We start from the raw sequence: 18,736 nt of genomic DNA on the forward strand, positions 1-18,736 counted from the left end.
GCGAGGAACCACAGATATCGTAGATCCAATCTTCAATCAAGCAGACAGCTATCCCTGCAACAGACAAGGTCATGGTAATACATCCTTAATTACTTTTCCACTGAATTCCATGTTGCTTCTGTTAAAATAGAACCATTCTAGAACACCACTGTAGAATCATGTTCAGACTCTTTATTAAGCTCTTTATAAGGGACAGAGGAAGCTCTCCGCTTGGCTGGACAGATTTTGTTGGTACTTTCTTTGTAAATACCAGGTAAATAGTGCACTTTAAAATGAAGGTCTACCGCTTTTATATAATTCTATGAAAGACTGTTCACAATCTGAAGGAATAATTTACGCCACATTAAGGAGAAAGCATATTTACTGGCTTCTCTTTCAAGAAGTTAAAAAAAAATCAAAATTTTATAGTCCACTCTTAACTGTGCCTTTGAAAGATCTTTGATTCTTCTGATAGCCTGGTTGGACAGAAGAGACAGGGTCATTAAGATAAAAATGATGCCAAAATGTTGTTCACATGGTTGTGCCATAGTGGAAGATGACTCATATAATACCAGTTTATCTTTTGTTCCTGATCAGCTATTTCAGTAATGCAACTACTTAACGATAGTTAAATAGTTCCAAAGAACATTAAACACAGAACACTGGGTGTTCCGCAAGAGATAACAACAAACCAGATTATGCGTCCCATTCTATAGAAAACCCAAACAAAGCTGTGCTAATCTCACAAATGTAACTCTGTACATAATAAGATAATTCAGCAGCTGGATCTGCATGCAATAAACCTTGTCACTGTGGTTAAGAGCACACAGAACTCCACCAAGTTACACACATCTGACTGCAGCAATCGGCCAATTACTGGTACACCACAAGCCGTCTGGAAGTACGCTGCAATGTTTGCTGACTTTAGTGCCAATTAAATCACAGGCTAATTCCTTCCCTATACTAACTTTAAATGTGGAAAAAGTCACAGAGAGAAAGTCAAGTCCTCCTTAAGATCAATTTTACATCAAATCAAGAGATCCATCCTGGCTGTGATTTACATGGGCCAAGGTCTTTTGATTGTTGCTTTGAGGTTGGTGCGAATACTAAAACATAATACTTTGTTGAGTATCACAAAAGCCTTTGCTAAGACATTACACCAACATCACAAAACTGATAGAACTGGATCATTTTCAGGAAGCTTTTTTTTTTTTTAAACCCTGCACACTGCACATCACGTTGTCGACCCACAAAAAATGTATGTCATTTTTTTCAATAGTTTCTATTAAATTATGTATTGAGATTACTTCAGAACCTTTCAGAGCTCATTATATAAAGGACCTAAACAATTAGCTCCAGTAGTCAATATAGGATGTTGTTATATACAGTATGTGCTTTCTAATTATCAAGACTAATACCTTACAAAAATGTTTCAAAATGTTTCCCCTCTACATAAATTAATCAATATCTGATATTGCAAGGATATTCAGCTCTTGAGATGTCATGAAATGTACCTATCTGTGTGACTAAAAGCATACGTAACTCCACAAAGTTTCAGATAGCTAAGGCAATCTGCTCATTATTTGATGTACCACACCAGCTGATTGTATGATGAAGGTATGGACTTCTTCTTTGGCACTTGGACTGGCAAGTGGAGCAAAGGCTACTTCTTTTTTAGCACGCAATGCAATTGTTCTAATGCCTCTTTAAAGGATTTTTTTTTCTTTGTCAATACTGTCAGAAGAGTTGATAAATTATACAATGTCCTGGCTTTGGTTTGTCTGTTGAGCACTTATCATTATGATGCAACACTATTGCAACACATGTAAAGATTCCAAAGACTCTAGCTTTCAAAAGAATGACTCAAAATCTCTGTCCACTTCAGGAACAAGTTTAATTACTAGATAATCAGTAGCCACATAACAGAGAGAAAATCATCCAATGATTATTTCTGTGAGGATCAGTTTTAAAGTACATTTGATATTTTAGATATAGGTTGCCGCGGGCATTTGAAAAGTTTCAAACCTCCTTTAAGTGGCTTGTGAAATATAAGCATTTTCTTTACGCAGGCTGTACTATAATATTACAAAAAACTAACAAAATAACATATAAACACAGGTCAAAATGCAGATAAATTAGCAGGAGTTTAAATATCCAGGTTTAGACCACTAGACTCTGTAGTGCTTCCCAGTCCTTGTCCTGGGAGTCGTGCATGTATGCTGGTTTTCATTCTAAGTGAACTCTCAATTTATTAGGTTTGATTAAGATGTTAAATGAGTACTGATTACTGATTGACATCATTTAAATATCTGCTGTCAGCTGTCTGTAATAAATATGGTTTGTTGGAAATATGTTGGTTGTAACAGTAAAATCTGTGAGACTGTAGCGAAGGGCAAGAGCAGTCAGCCAGCCTGGCTCTTTGGTGTCATGGTCAAAGCTGCAGTTTGGTACCCCGTAGACCCGGATTTGCAGCTGGGTGGGGTTACTACTCTCACCCTTCGCTACAGAGACACTTCAGCAAATTATTTCTGCTTGAGTCCCTTAAGCAAATTAGTAGTACAAACATGGATTCACCTTACTTTATTAAGAGTAATCAGCTTTTCAGTGAGGTTACACCTATTGGGGCAGCTGTACAAAATCTGCTCACGGGCCGGATATGTTAAAAAAAAAGGAGTAGCCCTGTTTTCACATCAGTACAAACACATCTGCAAAAACATAATTTGCTCACAAATAATTTATATAAGACTAACCATAGGGATATCAATAAACATATATTTTTTTATCTCAATAAAGGGCAGTGTTCGGCTAACAGCTCCATCAAACCTAATTAAGTGAGAGTTCAGATGGAATGAAAACCACTACACACAGGTAAGCCCCAGGAGCAAGATTGGGACATACTGTGCTAGGACTACTGAATGGCATATGGCATATGTTGTCAAGAACGGACAAATCCTCCTGATGTTGTGGAGAAAGAATTGACAGCCCCGTGATGTGCAGGAATGTACTCCTGTCAGGTTTTCAGGTGGAAGGACCCAGTCGCAGACCGTGATGACAAACTAGGCGTTTATTGAAGGATATCCAAAATCGTAGTACAGAACAGTCCGAGTCAAAGCCAGAGAATCCATGAGCAGAAAATCCAAAACACTAGGCAAGGGACAAAATCCCACGAGACAGGCAGAGAGTCAAAAAAAAAAAACAGAGCAAGCAAGCAACAAACAGGCGGGAACGAAACAGACTGAAACACTGTGACGAACTGGCAAAGAAACAGAGCAGATAGAGGGGTATAAATACACAGACTGATGATGAGACAACAGGAACCAGGTGTGCAGGATGGGCTTCAGGTGGTGGGTGTGGCAGCAGGGCAGATAGGTGGGACAGGAAACAAAAGCACATGCACGCAAGAAAAACAAATGACACACCCACACTTACAGACTGGAAGACAAAAATGACACAAGCAGGACATCACGTGGAAGGACTGACAACTCCTTGAAGTCTAGTTTGTTGTCAAGGATGACACCCAAGCTCTTTGCTGATCGAGAGGATGGCATTGTGGTGCCATCAACGGTGATGGAGAGGTCTTGCAGGGGGGAAGGATTGGCTGGGATGAAGAGCAATTCTATTTTCTTGAGGTTCAGCTTCAGATGGTGGGATGTCATCCATTTGTAGATGTCAGCCAGGCATGTAGAAATCCTTTTGTTGACCTGGGGGGTAGAGGGAGGAAAAGAGAAAAAGGGTTGGATGTCATCAGCATAACAGTGATAGGAGAAACCATGTGATTTGATAACTGAGCCAAGTGAATGAGCTGGCTCAGCCAATGTAAATTCATAAAGTAGGGGTCCCAGTACTGAACCCTGTGGGACTCCTATAGTGAGAGGGGTGGGTGCAGAGGTGGACGGTCTGGTGACGGTCGTGATGGCCTGGAGACAGTAGGGCAGAGTGAATCTAAAGATTATGAGAGACGTGCTAAAGACTGATGTAGCAGCCTCAGCAGGCAAAATGGAGAAGGAGGCAAGGGGAGGGAGGGTAGAGAGAACAGTGGAGGTGAATGCAGAGTGGAAGGGAGTGTGGAAGTTTCTCCTGAAAGTGGAGGTGGGGGGTCCATAGGGGGTTGAGGGTGGACGGGTGAGTGAGGGAGAATGATACAAAATAGTGGTCCGATACGTGGAGGGGAGTCACCGTGAGGGGGGTTGTGGCACAGCTTCTGGTGAATGCAAGGTCTAGCTGGTTGCCAGCCTTGTGGGTCGCAGGTGATGGCGAGAGGTTGAGGGCAGAGGACTGGAGGAGGGAGGTAACGCTGGCCATCGGGGAGATCTCAGATTGAATGTTGAAGTCTCCCAGTAGAGTGAGCGGGGTGTTATCAGGGAGGGAGCTCAGAATAGTGTCGAGCTCGTTAATGAAGAGGGTGAGGGGACCTGGAGGATGGTAAAGAACAACAATGGTGAGTTTTAGAGGATGAGATACAGATATGGCATGGAATTCAAATGAGTTAATGGAGAAAGTATGGAGGAGCAGGGGGGATTATCTCCAGGATGGAGAGATAAGCAGGCCTGTGCCCCCTCCTCTGTCTGAGGCCCATGGAGTATGAGAGAAAGAGTATGAGGAGGACAGGGCAGCAGGGTGGCGGTGTTGTCTGGGAAAATCCAGGTCTCAGTGAAGGCCAGGAACTGAAGTGACATGGTCTCAGCGTAAGCCGTAATGAATTCTGCCTTTTGAACCGATGACTGGCAATTCCATAGCCCACCCACCACAGAGAGCACCTCGGAGGAGGACAGAGGAGGATAGACAAGGTAAGCCAGGTTGCGTTTACGGGAGTTGTATCTCCTGGAACGAGAGAGAGAGTGGACAGGGATAGGAAAACGGCACATGGTGTAATGAGTAAAGGGTCTGGTGATAAGAGAGTGAGCAGATGAGTCAGGAAAATGCTGATAGAGGTGCTGTGTGGAATGGCAAGGAGGCTGCCATATTGGCAGCCTCTGGGTTGAACTAAATACTTGTGATGCTAATTAGTTTGATCCAATAAAGCACAAACAGCTGGTTAAAGCTGAGCACAGGTGATACTAATTGAAAATTATAAAATTATAATAATAAAAATAATATAGTGCCTCTTGGTTTAAATCTGAGGGTTAAATACCTGCTACAGTCATTGCAATAAGCCCAGAGATGCTATTTACAAACTCGTTACAAACTAACATTCCATATACCATAAACATGATAAATTGAAATGAATACGCTTATGATAGATCAGGGGCTGAGCTTGTCCATGTGAGATTTACAGTGGGGACACTGAAAGAATTGAGTCTGCCAGGTTTTTACTACTTGTAGACCAGGATGGCCACCAGCTCATCAGGGTTCCAGCCTCATATAAAAGTCTTTTGGTTTGGTTTGGTTTGGTTGCAGTCACACAGATCTCTGTCTGAACAGTTATATTCACAGCAGTGCACAGAGTAATGAGGAAACTATCCACCATGGCTACACCAGCCATTAGGGGGAGGGCCAACTCCTGGATCCTCACCTACCACTTGACCAACAGATCTTGGTGAAGAAGCACCCCCCCCATACAAAAAAAATTACCACTCAAAATTCTACCTCTAAGTGTTTCCGTCAGAACAGCGGTGAGTCTTCACGGAAGGAAATGTCGATGACCACACATATCTTGTACACCGCTTTTGACAGATAATTTCTGGCCAGCCTGATTTCAGCATTGGCTAACCCTTAATATCAGCTCTACCTCCACAATGATGAAAAAACTAGTCTGCAGCTGTCATCCGTGCAGCTGTGGAAGGAGGAAATGTTTTTCTCATGGGCTGTCCAAGAAGGAAACAAGAAGTGCCATGTTCCAGTCACCATTTCTGGCTGAATAGCAAGGAGCAGAGAAAGCAATTAATTATTTACATATTAGGCAATGAAACTTTTGTGGCCTTTTTTAAGGAAGTAAAGTAATCGGTGAATTACTGCAGAAATGCATCAAAGTGACGGTTTTATTTTTACATGAAAAAAAGTCTTGTTTTGAAAATTGGTATGGGTTAATTTAAGGCAGGTCTTTAGAATCATAGGGATACTTGAGCTTTGTGTTTTTGTTAGTATAATAATGTGGTTTCATCTTATTTTGCATGACAGTGCCACGAATAGAGCATTGGCTTCAGAAAAGGTTAATCACTGTCAGTAAATCTAAGGTGTAACTTCATCGAAAAGACACGATAGCTTTATCTACACACACAAATCTTTGCTGACCTGACAGTGATTAATCTTTTCTGAAGCATTAAAATGTTATTCCGGCGGCTCTATAGCCTATGGGACACCGTTGCGCTCCTGTCAGACACACACCCATTCTTTCTCGCATTGTAATGATGGAGAACTTTAATCCCTATGAGTAGGCAGTCATTCAGTGTGGCCCAGGCCACATTTGTGCACACACTGCTAAAAGAATGTGGCCATATGCGGGCCAGACCACCTCCGAACATGGTCTGAGTGATCGGATCTCAATGCATCCTCAATACGTCTTGGGTGAGTTCACACCTGTACTTTGAGCTGACCACTTGTGATCGGATCACCCAAATACACATATTAATGCCAGGTGTGAACAGGGCCAAAGACAATTGACCATGCAAGTAAACAAAAGCTGCTGATTACACAGCAAACACCTGGCTGTTGGATAAAAATGGCCACACACTGTCTTTTTAATCAGGCAAATTTTATATGGTCCTATGCACCAGGCATTCAAGAAAGCAAAAGGGCAATAAATTTAATGCAGGAATCTATTTTAAAATACATTCATGAGATCATAGAAATATCTATCAGATAAATGGTCATATTCAAGTTGAATTTCAACAGAAAATGGGAGCCATTAGACTGCTTCTGTGTATTTGATTTCTGATGGGCTCAATACATTGACTGTGCAGATAATATTGTACTGTACTCAGCTAAAGTGGCATTTGCTGGATTGCAGCTGTAGAAAATCAGATGCAGTGGAATAGTGAATAGGGAATAGTGAATAGGTGGATGTCTCACATATGTATGGGAATAGTAAACTGTATTCTGTAATTTTTTCTTCCTGCTGTCTCTTCTCAGTCATCCACATCCTCCCCAGTCTTCCTCAATCTCTGACCACAACAGTTACTCCTGGTTCCTCGTTTAACTTATTAATAACCCCTCATCTTTGAATAGTCCTATTACACTAACTGTGTACCTTCAGCTGCCTCCCTCTCCTGATACATGACTGCTTTTCTTCCTCTCTTCCCACTCTGACCCCAACAGCCTGCTTCAACAGCCCTGACCTTTTTTAAAGAGTCCTTTCCCTGTGGCAAAGGAGAGAGTAAACTCTTTTCCTAAGGATTTAAGTAAGAAAGGATCTTTTTTACTTTTTAATACATTAATAGCTTAGTTACATTTTAAATCATCTGCTTTAACAGTTATTTTTATATATGTTAATCTTTATAAGTTAATCATTATATGTACTGCTAATTTTGTTGCACCACCTTGATTTCATCTGTGACTTGCTTTGTGAAGTGCTTTATGATGATCTGGATGAATCATGCTATATGAACACAACATTATGATTTATATAATGACAAATATGTAGATATGCTTAGATATGTGTGACAGAGAAAATAAAATGAAAAAATAAATAAGAAATAAAAATAAATTAAAACATGTTAAAAATCCATCTAGTGCATATACTATACTGTATGTATACAGCTAATTTGGAAACTTGCAGTGAATAGACGGCATGACTATCTGTGTGATCTGTGAAGGTGACTAAATCAGTTGATACTGTTCCTTGAACATATCTGTGGGCATGGGGTCAGTAAAAGGGAATGTTGTGGTTGTTGTGCTCAATTTGTGTGTCACATTAGACTCTCCTGAGATCTGCGACCAATGAAGAGGTAACTATTGTCATAAGATCATTGGTTGTCCAATGTGTAACTACATCATCACCAAACATGTAGTGAGCTGACGCACTGGTCATTTTGTTTATCCACAGCGTTGACCAACAAGCCCGATGAGTGCTCACAGTGGCTCTATCACTTTGTTGCAGAGGAATTTATTGTGGGTGTGGTGACCTAATGATGACAAATACAAACTTCTCATCTGAAAAAAAAAAAAAAAACATGGTGGTAGGTTCTACCCACACATTTTAGAGGTAGCTTGACCCTTCACCTCTGACATCACCTTGAAAACCTGGCCTGAGACCTTATGGCCAACTTCTCTCATAAATGAGCCAAAACAAAAAGGTTAAAAACCAATAATTAATTTTAAAAACCAAACAGACAAAGAAACCAGTCTATGCAAGCCAACAGCAGGGACAAAGTGAGCCTCCTCCCTGAACTCAAGCCACACCTGTATTTAATCCCCTTTCAATCAGTCAGGTGTGACTTTTTACCTAATAGGCCTGCTCCCCAAACAAATGAACACAGGTGCACACAATTACGTGATTAACAATTAACAATTAGACCTTAGGGAGAGGTGGTGAAGGCTCTCCTTCACAGACTAATATCTCCTTGTTGACAGTACTGTTCATCCAAGCTGCAGGCCCACACAGAGCGCATCCTTAGGAACATGGCTGACAACAGAGACACTGCTCTAGTGCGGCCTAGCGGTTTAGCACTCTTTACCTGGCCCTCTGATGGCTGACTCTCCCTGCTGCTGTTTCAGACAGGCACATAGGAAATACCATAAGTTTTTTCAAATGAAGTGAGGAGGAAATCGTACTGTTTACTGAGTCCAAGCTGCTTTCCTGGAAGCAAAGCTAGTGAAGACACCTGCAGCAAAAGGAGGGTAAAAGTTTCGGTGCAAGCTACAGTGTGTGACTAACCCCGCTGATAATGTTCCTCAGGCAAAATTGGCGGTTTGGGGTCAGTCACAGGGAATGTTGTGGTTATGATGCATGATTCATGTGTCGTCTATCATGAAACTACTTCACTACCAAACAGGGGGTTAGGGAACTGACACCATTGTGACTCTGTCAATGTGCTTATCACTTGCAACATGTTTGACCAGCATGCCTAGAAAGTGTCCATTTCGGGTCAGGGCTGTGTAATTAACTGTGGGTTTGGTGACCTTCTGATGACATCTGGGCCTTGTCTTTAAGTCTGCTGGTCAGGATGAGTCAAATTGCAAAGTAGAACACTGCTCACAGTATCTCCAATATTCACCATTTATTAATTAAGTAATTGTTTATAATTCTGCCAGTTTAATTTACATAAGTTACATATCCACATAGGCACATATCTCTATACACAACTTTCTGTAACTTTGTTATTAAAGTGTATTTCAGTATTAATATGATTTCATGTTAAAATAGTAATCCTTCTAGTTACTGACAGTGTAATACCCTACTATGTATTACAATTTGCAAATGTACACACATGGAGTTACAGAATTTAACTTGTGCAAGAGTCTCCTGAAGCAATGTAAAATTACAAATAATAAAAAAAACTTTCAATAATTTTGATGGTCCTTAATAAGCATAGTCTATATTTTTTCAGGTCTTCTTGCATTGTAACATGTAAATTGTAATATGTAAATTATATCTTTTAAACATGAAAATAAGCACACAGCTGGTAGACATCGTGATCATATCTATTTTAAGGCCACAACAAAAATAATAATAAAAAAACTTAAAAAATGTCATATTAACAAATTGAACAATTATTCCTGACACAGCTGATGTTGCTAGGAATCTAAAAACTGAATCCCTCCCATCCTACAAGGTTTTGAGAGCGAGTCATTGAACCTGATTGGTTTGTTCACTGTTCTAAATTTTGCTCAGAATTGAGTCATAAATCAGTAACTTGAAAAAACATCATGTGATTGCTAAACTGTCTATTAAATTCTGTAGAAAGTCTACAGTCTACAAAGACACTCATTAGTAAAGGCCTGAAATACAGGGAATGTCTGATCCTTGCCTTTGTTGCTTGATCCCTGAAGAACTCTTTTGAATGTCTTTTGAATGGATTCGCTCTCTGTGTTGCCTTAAGCCCTGGTTGGCCTTAGTGAGTAAATAGCATCAACCAGAAATACAATGGCCTCCCTACCTCCAGTGGGAGTTATGACAGCACAGGGGGTTACTGTACTTCAGCCTGGCTGGTTTACAACTGTCGTCCCCAAGCGTTAATGATCTGGAGGATTTTGGTTTCCTAGACTTGAGCACTAACTTTTTTGGCATGCATCTAAATGGCTGTCAGGTGTTACTTTTAAATTTTAAAACTTTATGTTTTGACTCCTCATTCAACCTATAGATTATCTTTGAATTCCCTATGAAAGTTGTAAATCTTTGTAATGTCTCTATTTGGCAAAGTTTACAAATTTGGGAACCTGTTTTTGTTCATATATATTACTTCCTCTCAGATTGATAGAGAGGTTGTGTTTGGTTGCAACTACAACAAAGAAAATTGAAAGAAAATCCCAGGTGAATTTTAGGAAACAACCTGAGTTTGGAAAATCCTATCATTCCTGCAGTCTGTAACATCTGCAGAAATGTCCCACAGCACCACCCAACGGCACAGGAATGTGCACAAACATTTTAAGAACTTACATACCAATCATCACACCCATTGCCTCTCTCTCCCTCTCTGTCCCTCTGACTCTCTCTCTCTCTCTCTCTCTATCTCTGTCCTTCTACATCTCTCTCTCTCTCTTTAACATCCACACATGCATACATTTATGCATACATACACAACAGCAGGGTTAATTATGACAGATATTTTATTTATGGGCTCTCCATAAATAATAGTGTTGCCATGTTACCACTTAATGTTTTCTATGACATGTTATAGACAAATGTAAATTTGCATTAAATGTAATTCAAATTTGAAACTGTCATGTTGTCTTGTGTGTAAAGGAACTGTGTATCTGTTGAAATTTGTTTGTCAAACCTGTTGGCGTAAGACAGCCTATTAACATTTCATCTATGATCATTTTATTTAAAAACTGAGATGGTGTCAATCTGATTAATTGTCTTTTAAAGAAAACAATGTCAGTCAAAATGTAAGTGAACTTGAATAGTAAATATATGATACAATCTATACACAGCTCAGTAAAACAAATTTTTAATGATGACAGAAAATTGATAAGAGTGGTATTCCTTTCACTTTAATTTTTTTTTTAATGGAAGTTGTATTCCTACTACAAATGAGAAAATACTTCCCTCTAGTGGTATAAGTGGGACCTGCCCAAGGAGCTTTCTAACCAAAGATACCCAATGAGTTTTGGGTCATGCTAAAAACAAAAGTCATTAAATCCTGTGCATGAACCCATTAAGGATTACACAAATATTTTAAATGTTTTAATTTCATTTGTTATCCATTGCTTATTTTACAACAAAAAAGCCTGTTTTTATTTTACATGCTATGGTCCTTGGGAAGACAGTATGAACTAAAGATAGCCATCAGCCATAAAAGTTCAGTATCGTGTCACTGTACTGTACATCACATTAATTCTGTATGATCTATGTTTGAATTTTAAGACTACCAGGCTCTGAAGAAAGACATTGAATCTCCTCACAGAATGAATAAGCAGTCCTTCAGCATCATAACTAATATGCTAAGCAGATGCCTTTGCATGTGTAAGAATAATCTTAATACTCTTCCTACTTTCTATATTTATGATATCTTAAGAATACTACAATTGAAAATACAAGAATACATTGAAATAAGACATACTTCTCTCACCAAGATAGCATCAACATAGCTCCAAATTGCAGGCAGCCATTTTTGTACACAGCTATGATGATTAGGATTAGGATAGCTAAATTAAGAGAGGGGGAATTTATAAATACACACATCATCCACATTTATTACATTTTTCCTTCTGTTCCTAAAAAAATGTTGTGGAAGTGTCCCAGCAATGGTACATTTGCATAGGGACAGACGGTCACTATAATCAATCTTGAATCAAACTATGTAGTCATAGTTCATTATCATCATCTTCCTCATTAAACATGTGTTGCAGGTGGCCACATTGTTATGCATGAAATCCAGTTTGTTTTCTTCCTTTTTCTGATTACAGTGGTTTTTGATCTGTTATATTTATGGTAAAAGAGATCTGACACAAGAGAAGAGGTCTGACACATTCTTGGGTTTTCAGGGTGATTTTGTCTGATGTTTGCCAAGTATGGACATGAATTCATGCATTATCCATTGTAATTTTACATTACTATAACATAATCCATTCAATGTATGCATACTTAGGGTCATTGTCCAGGAGAAGTAGAAATCCTAATTCCAATCTGACAAGAAAGAATGCAGAAAGGCAACCAAATGTGAATTTTTGCCAAGATTTGGGGGGAGAAAGCCAAGTGGACTAAGTCTGTCTTTGAATTGGTAACAGTCTGCAGAGGTCTAATTAGGGTAGGCTAATCCTCTTAGTGATCGTAAGCACTGGGCTAACTTTCTGGCCCATTCCAGATCGTCTGTGCTTGTTCCAGACACACTGCACTCAGCAACAAAGGGTATTTGGGTAGAAATGTAGCATAGCAGCCTCCTCTGAGTGGCATAGGCACTTTTCTCTTCTTTAACCACTGTTCTGAGAGGACCATAGAAGAAGTTCACATATTCATCCACAGCCTGAACATGTGTGGTAGCAACACCAGGAAGTGCTTTGTAAACAACAGACAGAAGGAAGCCATCTGACAGGAAAACAAAGGAAATGAAGAGAAAGAAAAAGTTGGCTGAATCTGAAGTGCCACAGGGAGAGGATATTGATGGTGCTGGACATACACAAACAGCTTCCATATGTAATGTATCGGGTGTTTTCTCTAAGGAAATACAATCATATTTTTGTGGCCACAACACCAACAAGGAAAGGTTGGAAATGTTCATGGAATGTGTGACATCAAAGGGCCTGGCAGCTTTCTGTGCTTTCCCTCTGGTCCTGGAAGAGGTGTGTCCTTACTTGCTGACCTGTTTTCTGCCCTTTCTTGAAGGTACAGTAATCTTTTGTTGTACTACTTTATTGTATCCGTACATTTGTTAGCTTCAGACAGAGGGAGGTGTTTCTCAACCACTGATATGTAGCATCCACCTAGGTGGGCACAGCATCTAATCTTCTTGCATTTTACCCTGGACACTGAACTCAAAGTCTGCCTCTCTTGTGCTGTACTGGATGGTATTTATTGAAATAATGGTAATGGTAAGTCCAAATGTATTCAAACTGGTATATTTTGAGACAAAAGGAACCCTGAGTTGAGGGTACATTTTGAAGAATCAGTTTTTGAAGTTGCTCCTCCAAATATCCAAACATACTTTAGTGTCCTTGACCCCATTCCTGGCTTCTTTATGAAATGCAAGTGTAACACATCATTGAAAATGGATTAGATCCACTTGAAATGAATGATCTTTTTTGGTGTGATTCAACTGAGATCTTGATTTGTGAGAAGTAGCCCTCTTTTCTTGAACATAACTATATGTAAGGTGCTCTGTGTAAGAGTCTCTGCTAAATGACAAAATAGCAAACATAAATATTAAAACCAGAGGGTTTTTTTTTTATACCAGCATGTCTGTGTTTCCTGTAATGTTCTACGTATCTTTTCCTGGCCATCAGTGATCACGAAATAACCTTTTTTTTGTAAGGAGAACATTTTGGAATTGTTTCTATGTGACACAGTGTGACAGCAGTTAAAATGTCAAGTTTGGAATGATTTTCCAAGTAGCGAATTGACTATTCTCACATCATAAATAAACCCTCACACAACTCTAACTCTAACTCTACAAAACTATGACTCTCAGCTCTTGTTTTTTTTTTGGGCTGTGTTGTGGAGGACAGGAAAAGGAGGATGGAGATATGGTACCTCAGAGCCAGGGCTGCCCCTGAGTCCAGAGAGCATGAGGTGGTATGTCTGCCTCCTATCTGCACTGACTGTTTTGACCCCAGGTAGCACATCTCCTTCACATATATCAGCCTGTCACAGCCCATCACTCTATTATCTCTTGCCAGTCTTTGCCCGCTGTCTTCAGCGCCTTAAACTGATGTGTCTTACAGTTCGTAAGCACTCCTGGAAACAAGTAGCTGTTCAGGTTCAATATTTTGTGCCTGAAGGTAATTAGGTACTATTGTAGTTACCCATTTTTCCTTTGCTTCCCTTATATGTTCTTCTTTGTTGTCTACAGCTACTCAAAAGGTGGTATTCCTTACGCCAATACAGCACATTGATTTACATCATGTACATTTCTTTCACATTCAGCTTTGTGTTTCATAACTAAAATCTTGGCCGGCCCCTTAGTTCCCATCAAGGCACAAAACCCTTTTTACAGTGTATATAAGGTTACCAGAAAACATGACTGATGAACATGTTGCTATTAGATCTGCATTTTCCTCTCTATCCTTCAACTGTCAGTTGATAAGTACTCATAAGTATTTCATTTGTAGCAGTGAAGCTGATGGGTAATTCTAGCTCCCCAGGGGCCTTTGTAACCAAAACACTAGATTGGAATTCAGACCACAAGAACAGTGCTGTTCCAAGTATTGAACTAGCAGCTTCGTGATAAATAGTTAATGCGCAGCACTCCGGAACACACCACTTCAAACAAATCTAGGCACAGCATACAGAATACTGCATCACAACAGGGTTGCAAATGCCAGGCAGTCCTTGTAGACCTTTTGTACAAATTTTGTCTTGTACAACATTTACTGCATGTCGAGTTGCAGAATTCTCGTATGAATATCAGATCAATATTTCCTTAATCAACTCATGCATTTGACCAGATACGACAATGAAGATGATGATGATGATGATGACAATGACAATAATTATTAATGATCAGTATAAGCAGTACAGCCCTAATTCTTTAAGTTATGTCAAGTCAATGTTTATCTATTCAGGATAAGGGTTGCATGCACATCAGGAATTTACATTTGAGTTCACTGGACATATTAATTTCACATTGCTTTCACATTTTTTTGAAAGTGAAGTGCCACATACCTTCTAGGTCTAGGTCAGTGAAACATTATAAAGAAAGATATTACTGTGGGCATCGGGTGGTGAAATATCTGCAGTGAGGTGGATGGGTCATGATTGCATGGCCTCCTGCTGACTGCGTGGTGATCATGGAGGGCAGGGCACTATAAATCTTTGTCAGGGTTCCATGCTGGAGATACACCGAGCATAAAGCAAAGAGTGCCTGGTGGGTCTGGCTTCGTTTTTATTTACCTGGGTGTGTCACAAAAGAGAGACCAAAAAAAGCAGGAGATGGGGAAAAGCACAGGTGCTGAAAAATAGGCCAAGTACTAACTATCAGAGAGAATGAATGTCAAGTACTGCAGATACCTTATATTACATGCATTTAAATGCATAACTCATTTTAACACTCACTTCTGTAATAAAAAGGTTGATCTCGTTTTGTAAACACTATCAAGAAACACAGAAATGGAGAGAGAATGAAGTGCAAGATCTTAATTGCTGTCGGAATAAAAATCTGTCACTGCTTTTCCTTTTGGAAAGATTTATGTTGCACTGTGCTAAGTGGTTTCTATATACTCACAAAAATAATGTAAGAAAGCACGGCCCTGGTTATTCTGCCACGTGTGCATTATTTGGCCATCGCTTTAGATGGCTGTGTGTGAGATGGGATGAGCTGACCGGGAGAAAACACGTGCACTGGAGCAGACTGTGAGCAGGGCCAAACAAAGTGGAGAGGCCTTTCATTGCTGTAGGGTGGTGTTTGTTATGTCACAACTGCGACATAACAAGCTGTCTGTAATATTGTTTTTATGTTCAACCTCAAAAGGTATTGCCTTCAACATGGCCTTGCAGACAATGGCATGTAACAGTGGTGTGTATATATATATAAGGAGCTTTCATAAAGGAGCTTTATTTATTATTTGAGTTCTTATTTGTTTAGTTAGACGTAGCAGTTTTGGACATAATAGAAGCAGACATCAGATCTGCTTGTTTCCTGTTTTGGAATGTAAGTTCATAGGGTGTGCAGTGTGAAAAGATCTGAAGCCAAACAGGTAAAAAAAAAAAGATTTTTTTTTTGAATATTACACCATTTAAGACATATAGATTTCTTCAGTGTTCTAATTAAGCAACTCTTTGTGTGGGTATGATAAGACAGGAAACACTACATATTTTTTTTCACACATATATTTTTATAGTTGCAGAGATTATGATTTACTTTTGCGATGTGACAATTGGCACCTAATGGAGACTACTATAGATCACCATAAAGGACCAAACCATGAGTACCCTGCAAGAAGAAGACAACCGGACTGCTCTGCAGAGATCACTGCCAACGTTGTGCAAACTGGCCTGCCTTGTAATTGTAATTTAGGCCCTATACTGGTCTTAACCTTAATGTTTACACACACCTAATTACACATACATATACATCTATGAAATCTTTATTTTTTTCCATCAGTAGTGTCCCAGATCAAAATCTCACTTAATAGCAGTGCTGCAAAATCTAAAATGTTTGTGCCTTAACACGTGTACTGTTCAGTCTTCTGCATCATGTGTCTTGCACCTGTCTTTTTTCTGGTTTGTTTCTATGTTGTGTCTGCATTGTGAAAATCTTATACCAGTGTTATTTCAGGACAGATGTATTTGTCTTAAACAATTTATTGAAGAGTAGCTGTGCATGTTCACAGCCTTTGGCCCAAAACGAGTTGTGACAGAAAATAACACCTGCTGTCTGAAACTGTAAGCCTTTGCTGTACAAATTCAACAAAAAATGTCATTACCCGTCAGTGTGCTGCAGTCATTTTCTGCAGAATATTGATCCTTTTTTTTTTCAGAAATCATCGGAATAGATCTGTCTGAGTATTTTAAAAATGGATATGATGTGCTTTCTTCTCAGAAATTGCTGTCCAGTCTTTTCACCGTGACTGAGCAAATAACATCAAGGGCGTTTCTTTTATCTCAGTTCTTTTGGGATTAAGGCCACCGCAGAATGTTCTGGTGGTTTGGATTGTCAGGATTGTTTTTTTTTTTTATTATTCTGCTCCAGTGTTTGAAATGCCAAACATTCACCTGCTTGCTTTGCCCTGCAAGATGTATTGGCAGCTAAAATCATCACTCCAAAAATACATGTCCTACTTTAAAACCACAACTGATTCCAACAATTTGTCCTTGAAAAGAAAAAAAGTGCATGTGTTCGTGCACGAGTGTCTTCATCAGCCCAAACTTCGAAACACAGTTCAATACAAAATGTTCCAGCATTTCTGTACCACCTACAGGAACTGTAAAATCACGACAGAGTATGAAGAGACTGGAATTTTACCAGAGCAACAATGTAACATGCGCCTGGTCATTCCTGATATTTGAGAAAACATAAAGGATTACTTGCTCTGCAGCTGGCCCATGTGGTGAAGCAAGTCCACTTCCCTGTGTGTGCAGTGTAGCGTGTGTAGAAATGCTGTGACTTCTACCTCAGGCCCTTCTCTCAGAATCTCTTTTGCTGGAATCACCAGCTGTCAGCCACCTTCCCTCCAGTAATTGGCACATATTCACGTACGAGACAGTGGATTTTGGTCGGAGGGCAAAGAAGCGCAGCCTTCAGGTGGTTGCTGGATAACATGCATTGATGAGTTTCACCGACGATATGCGCCTTAGGAGTTTTCCTCCTTCCTTTTTGTCACCTTTCTCTCAGACAGTTGTTTTTTTTAACTTTTGTAGATTTTTATATAGATTTTTCTCCTTAATGTCTTTCCTCCCCCCTGTCTGTTGTTCTCATCTGTTCTTTTGCCGCAGGATATGGATCCAGTCATTGGCACTGATAGTAATAAGAAATAGTTATTCCACTGCTGCCCCCTGCTGGCTGAATGCCCTTGTGCTGTCCCCTGTGGGTTACAGTTCCCCTGGCAGTGGAGGGAACATTTCTCCTCTTGTGCATGTGCTGATTAGTGATGTGTCACAGAGGTACTGTAGGTAAAGTACACTGAATTCAAGTAAAAAGCTGACGACCTTCTCATCAGCTGCGAGTCCTGATCACAGACCCAAGCGTTTTAGCCTTATGTGTAAGGACCATCCTGGCGAAACTGCAAAATTGGCAAAGCCTTTATTGCAAAAATGTATTGAACTGAGTCAAACACTGCCTGAAGATGACTCACACACCTGCACACCCCTGAGTGTGCCAGCCACCAAGTCACCATGATTCATTTTTTGAGCATTCCATAAGCACGCTTTATCTTCGTGACATACAAAAAGTCAATAAATGTTCATTCTTTGCTGCTCAGGGGTTGCTATTTTCTTTGCTTGACATTTACTTCTTTCATTTTTTTTCCCAATTCCCCTGCATATTCTGACACAGTGAATTGCTCTGTGCTTCTTGCCTAGTTAGAAGAAGACTATGCTGCAGCGGTGGGCAGTGGGCAGCTGCTGTAAAATGTTAGCAGTTCTTCTTCTTGTTGTCCATTTGAATGGATGGACTCCTTATTAGAGTTGGTCTACAGTGTGTTGGTGCAGATGATAATACCCAGGGTTAAGGTGCAGCCCCTGAGGTCATACGCTGCGGTGTGTGTGTGTGTGTGTGTGTGTGTGTATGTGTGTATGTGTGTGTATGTGTGTGTGTGTGTGCGCGTATGTGTGTGTGCGCGTATGTGTGTGTGTGAGTGGGGGTTGTGATACACTCTAGGCATGTGAAGACAGGGACGACAGAATGATTGCTCCTCAGACCGTTAAGAAAGCATCTTTTGTGTCTGAGAGCAAAGTCTGTTGGGAGACTGCAGCCCTGTCAGTATAACCCTAAGGCTGGAGACAAGAATGGGGTTAACAGACACACGCAGATGAACACGCATGCCCATGGCCTGCATGGGAGAAGGG

Source organism: Megalops cyprinoides, chromosome 8, assembly GCF_013368585.1.
Source record: "Megalops cyprinoides isolate fMegCyp1 chromosome 8, fMegCyp1.pri, whole genome shotgun sequence".
Taxonomy (NCBI): Eukaryota; Metazoa; Chordata; class Actinopteri; order Elopiformes; family Megalopidae; genus Megalops; species Megalops cyprinoides.